At 35.5% G+C, this 6,301-nt stretch overlaps 1 non-coding gene across 1 annotated transcript; it reads left to right on the plus strand.

Annotated features, from left to right (window-relative positions):
* The first annotated feature begins 555 nt into the window (after positions 1-555).
* On the plus strand, positions 556-662 carry LOC141625727 (small nucleolar RNA R71). Its single transcript, XR_012535492.1, has one exon. It is a non-coding gene; the product is annotated as a small nucleolar RNA R71 (small nucleolar RNA).
* Positions 663-6,301: the final 5,639 nt, after the last annotated feature.

Genomic DNA, 6,301 nt, shown 5'->3' on the forward strand with positions numbered 1-6,301 from the left:
ATCATTGGAGGTGGGGTGTATGTGGGTTGAGGGTTTTGGACATTTTGGCTTTTGTATGAGAGGTTTGGGTGGAATTAGGTGTTTTCATTGTAATAGTTGGAGTAAGCGGTGCCATTCTTGTATGCTTGGAAAGCGTTCACTTGCTTGTTTGTTCCCCTACATTCGTGTTGATCATGTCCTAAGGTTCCACAACTCTCACACACTCCATTTGGAATAGAAGATGTTGCTGTCAACATAGCGTTGACATGTTGTTTGGGTGATTGAGAAGCTTCATCAAGCTTGGACATGGCTTTCTCAAATTTTAAGTTTATGGTGTCAATATGGGCACTTAGTTGGGCACTCAATTATGTGACGGAGTTAACTTCATGTCTCCCTCCCCTAGTAGCTTTTCTTGGCCTACTATATTGAGAGTTGTGAACCGCCATCTCTTCTATCTTTGCCCAAGTTTGGTTGTCATCTACCTCGGTGAATCTTCCATTAGAACCCATGTTAAGCACATTCTTTGAGTCTTCATATAATCCATTCCAAAATTATTGAACAAGGAACCATTCGCTTAGTCCATGATGAGGACAAGAGTGACATGTATCTTTAAATCTCTCCCAAGCCTCATATAGAGACGCTTCATCTCTTTGCTTGAACCCGATGATTTGGGCTCTCAACATGTTAGTCTTCTCCGGAGGATAGAACTTCTTGTAGAAGGCAAGTGCTAACTTCTTCCATGAATCAATACCAAGAGTAGCCTTGTCTAGGCTTTTTAACCATTGCTTTGCGCCTCCGATCAAGGAAAAAGGAAACAATACTCATCGAATTTGGTCTTGAATCACCCTCGTTTGAGAGATTGCATCACAATAAGTCACAAAAAGTATCCATGTGTAGATGAGGATCTTCACTAGGCATCCTTCCAATTTGACTTCTCTCAACTAATTATATGAATGCGGATTTGGCAATGAAATTACCGGTTAAGTGAGGTGGTGTTGGAGTACCATTTGGTAGGTTCTTCTCGGTTGGTAGTACGGAATGAGATGAAAATTTAGGCATTGTGGATTGATTTTGTGGTTGGTTTTGAATTGGGTTCTCCTCTCCTTCTCTTGCAAAAGGGTTGGTAAACACAACACTATCTGAAGAGTCTATCGATCCAAAATACTCAAGAGGGGGGTGGGGGAAGGGGGGGGGGGTGAATTGAGGATTTAAAACTTTTGAAAGCTTTTTCGATTATGTGTATATAATTGATTATTTAAAGTTTATTGATTAAACTTTAACTAATCAACTAATGAACAATTAAAACAAAGTAAACGAAAGAATGAAAGAGAGGAGACACACGGTTTTTGAAGTGGTTCAGTTTCACAAATCGAAACCTACGTCCACTATTCTCGATTAATAAATTTAGTACCTTTCTACGGATTACAAATTTACTAACCCAACTCGTACAACTAACTCTAGCTGTAACTCAATGAGTACCGTTAAATACTCGAGTGACTAACTTACGCTAATAAGAAAGCACTAATGATTCTACTAAAAGTTCACGTTAATGAACGAGTAAGAAATCAATTAAGCACTATTATGTTATAACGATAACAATAAGAACGAATGCACAAGTTTATAATTCACACGACCTTTTTTCGAAAATAAACAAAACGGTTTTCTTGCTTTAAAACACGGTTTTTGTTTTGTGAAAATATATGAAAGTTATGCTCAAAGGTCTTAACTTTTTATGATGTAAAGTATAGAGTATTTATAGTAAAAGAGGAGCAAGGGTCGGTTTAGCAAAAACCCTAAGTGTCGTGGAAGTCTTGTGAAGCAAGAAAGAATTAGGTTAAATCTTTCCTTAATTCTTTTCCAAGACTTGCCTTAATAAATAATATTTTCCTATCTTAACAACTCACCAATATCTTGGAGATTAGGGAAGATAATATAAGGAGATAAAGAAATCTCTAACAAATATTATCCTAATACCTTAACCCTTATCCAAGCAAAGACTTATTGTGCAAGAAGGAAATTACTATTCACGTTTTACTATTCACGGCACTGTTCACGCGGCACTATTCATCCCTAATATTTTTATAAGATAGAAAGGAATAAATCAAATAATAAAGAGATAACAAATCTCTAACCAAATATTATTTTAAAGATTTACTCAATCTTTTCCTTCTATCTTTACAAAAATAATATCTTATAAGTTAGGAAAGAATAAATCAAAATAATAAAAAAAGAGATATTAAATCTCTAATCAAATATTATAAAGATTTACATAAAACCCTAACTTGTACAAAGAGTAACCGTGTATGAGAAACAAACGACTCATAAGCCCATTCCTCTTTCACGAAAACCCTAGGTAAGATAAATTAGGTTTAGGGTATTATAGAGTATGTAGAAACTAGAAACCCTAATTAGCAAGATGCCTCAACTCATAAGTTGATTCAATCATAATTAATAATTATAAGCTCATAGTAGAACCATACTGAATATTAAAATAAGCTCCCTTGTAAAATAAATACTTTTACTAAAACATTTAAAACAGTTTTCCAAAAACAATTTAAAAACTATTTTGTCGTGTGTTTTATAAACTTCACATCTCAATGTTATAGTAGAAGAGCTATAACATTGAGCTCTTATATAAGTAATGTTATAGCTGCGAGGCCATAACTTTACCAATGTAAGAAGTCCATTCTTACGTTACCATTACGAGATAATCACCTACGCTATTCTAATCTTCGTTAGGAGATCTTCGAGTGTAGGCTACTTCATCATTCAAGCTTGATCAATCTTTAAATGAGCTTCATCTTCTCATGAATGCTTGAATAATTCTTCAATATCTTGTAATATCTTGTTCTTTAATTGAGGGCTTGATCATAATATAAACGCATCATACTTCCATCACAATTCCTTACTGCTTGCGATTAGTAAGTCCAATCTAAAAGACTAAACAAACAATTACGTGCAACGAGTATATAGAATATAAAGCACTCTTGACATCATCAAAACATAAACATATATCCTATATGGTTCAACAAATTCCCCCTTTTTGATGATGACAAGTCTCCTAAAGTTGTGACTAAGTATGTAGTTCCCACTCAATATAATACCGTCATCTTTATAGATGAAGATCAACGCAACATCAAACAATTATATTCAATACCAAAGCTTTAAGGAATTTAAGAGACAATCGGTCTTGACAAGGAGCAAGCTTAGGCAAATACTAAATCATGGTTATTTCTTCCCCCTCTTGACATCATCGAAAAGACGAGAACAGACATAAAACGACTAGAATGATATAAACCGAGGCAAGAAATATTAATCAAAGCACATATTATAGTATAAGAACGATTTCAACATAAGCAAGCTCTAAATATAGAGTGTGCAATACAAACCAAGATGAATAGAGATTTTGTAGGAGAGAAGAAAATTAGTCACTCACCTAACTACGACCTACAAAAGCATGCATGCAATTTAACATGATAGATATCTCTAGTAACCGTACATATACACTCCAACCAATCGAGGTCCAAAACACATGCCGAGGCCTTACATATGAATGTGAGGTGCAGTAATTGGGTAAGAAGGGGCAAAATAATTTGGATATGTGGAGGTAAAAGCCAAGCTAGCACCGAACACAATCAAAAGTAACCATATTTCACTTTCCAACCCAACATTAAAGATGATGTACCATGCCAAGTACGGCACATACTCACTCACAACAAAAAGTACTTCTCCTCAAGTAATATGGAAATGAATAAGAATAGGAGTAATAAGAGATTTCTGCTTTTCCATCTTTTATAATAACATTTTTCTCCTTTTTTTTTCGTATATTTTTTTTTCATTTCATTTTTTTATTCCTTCCTTCCAATATTCATCACAACACCAACCAAATTGACCACAACAAGACTTCCAAATATACCAACAAGACTAGCTTGACAAGGGTAGGCCATATGGAATGTAGTTGAATAAATAGGTCAAAACAGGACAAATTTGGCTAATGTGAGGTTAATAGGTAAAACGTAAAGGAAGGGTCGCCTCTCCACATGTGTCACCACCACAAACCGAGTGTATACAGGCAATAAGAGACAAATCTCATGCTTATGCAATTTGATGTTACATGCCATGTAAGGAGTACTACTCACATCCTAAATAAAACCAATCATAAATGTCATTGGTTTATGAAGCTCTAAACCTTAGAATGTATATGTGATGAACAAGAGTTATGGTTTGTATACAACACAAAATATAATAGACTAGCAAACGGAATATTCTCATAAAATAATAAAATACAATATAAGAATGTACTTGCAACGGAAAATACGGACACAGACATACAATCTCATCTTAACTAGCCAGTCATACGGTTTGGAAATAATTATGATAGTTTAGGTGCCACCGATTAAACCAATTTCCAACCGTAAAGTCTCAAAATGTCCTCTAGCTAATAATTTTGTCAAAATGTCTGCCCATTGTTTTTCAGTACTACAAAACTCAAGTTTTATATTCCCTTTCTCAACATGGTCTCGAATAAAATGGTGTCTTATTTCAATATGTTTGGTACGTGAATGTTGTGCGGGATTTTTAGAAATTATTATTGCACTAGTATTATCACATAAAACAGGAATACATCCTACATCAACACCATAATCACGTGATTGTTGCTTAAGCCATAATAATTGAGTATATACCAGTCCGGCAGCGATATATTCGGCTTCAGCAGTTGAGAGAGCAACCGAATTTTGTTTCTTCGAACACTACGTAATAATGCACGGTCCGACAAATGTGGCGACACCCGACGTGATTTTTCTGTCTAGAGAACATCTTGCGTAGTCGGCATCGGAATAACCGACTAGATCGAAGTTACATTCCATTGGATACCATAAATACAGCTTCCAATTAAATATCGTAAAATTCGTTTTACGGCCGTCATATACGATTCTTTGGGAGATGATTGATATCTGGCACAAACGCATACGCTAAACATAATATCGGGTCTACTTGCGGTCAAATATAACAGTGACCCAATCATTCCACGGTAAGTAGTTTCATCAACTAATTTACCGTCTTCATCTAATATCAATTTCTTATCTGCAACCATCGGTGTAGGCATAGCATGAGAGTTTTCCATTCCGAATTTCCGGATCAATTCCTTGATATATTTCTGTTGATGGATTTTAATGCCTTCATCAGTTTGTTGTATTTGCAGACCTAGGAAGAATTTCAATTCTCCCATCATACTCATCTCGAACTCGGAGGTCATTAATTCAGAAAAATACTTGCATAGGTTTCGGTTGGTCGATCCAAAGATGATGTCATCGCCGTAGATTTGAACAACCAAAAGGTCAGAACCCTCAGATTTTAGAAATAGGGTTTTATCAACTGATCCTCTACTGAATCCACTGTCAAGTAGAAACTTAGATAATCTATCGTACCATGCCATAGGTGCTTGCTTCAATCCGTATAGGGCTTTATCTAATTTGAAGACGTGATCTTCAAATTTGCTATTTTTAAAATTAGGGGGTTGTTCGACGAAGACTTCCTCCTGTAGATATCCATTTAGAAATGTCGTCTTGACATCCATTTGGACGAGCTCCATTCCCTTATGTGCTGCGAATGCTATCAGAAGTCTAATAGCTTCAAGACGAGCAACAAGTGCGAAAGTCTCGTCATAATCTATACCTTCTTATTGATTATAACCTTGAACCACCAATCTTGCTTTATTTCTGATAATGACTCCGGCATCATCTAGTTTATTTCTAAAGACCCATCTTGTTCCATTGACAGATCGATCCTTTGGTCTAAGAACTAAATGCCAAACCTTGTTTCTTTCGAACTGTTGTAGCTCTTCTTGCATAGCTATAATCCAATCTGATTCAGCAAGAGCTTCATTGATATTTGTTGGTTCGATCATGGATAGAAAAGAGTAGAAAGAGCAGAAGTTATTCAAGGAACGTCTAGTTTGAACACCCTTCTTAATATTCCCTAGAATATTGTTTATGAGGTGTGAGCTCTTGTATTTCCACTTTGTTGAAGTACTTGGTTCGTTATTGTTATTTGAGCTTGACCCATCTTCATTTGGCTCGGAATTGGAGGAAGTTCCCCCTGAATCCAATCCAGGTGTTGTATTAGAGCCGTTTATAACATCGGACTCTACACCTTGATTTGGATCCAATGTTATAGTAACATCACCTATAACATTAGTTTGGGAGTCCTTATTTTGAGTTAATGTTATAGTATCATTAACTATAACTTTGGTTTTCTCCTTTTTATCTTTTGAGGAATGATCAAGTTCATCACTTGTTCCTTCAATCTCATTATCCTCCAA

Source organism: Silene latifolia, chromosome X (genome assembly GCF_048544455.1).
Source record: "Silene latifolia isolate original U9 population chromosome X, ASM4854445v1, whole genome shotgun sequence".
In the NCBI taxonomy this organism is placed as follows: Eukaryota; Viridiplantae; Streptophyta; class Magnoliopsida; order Caryophyllales; family Caryophyllaceae; genus Silene; species Silene latifolia.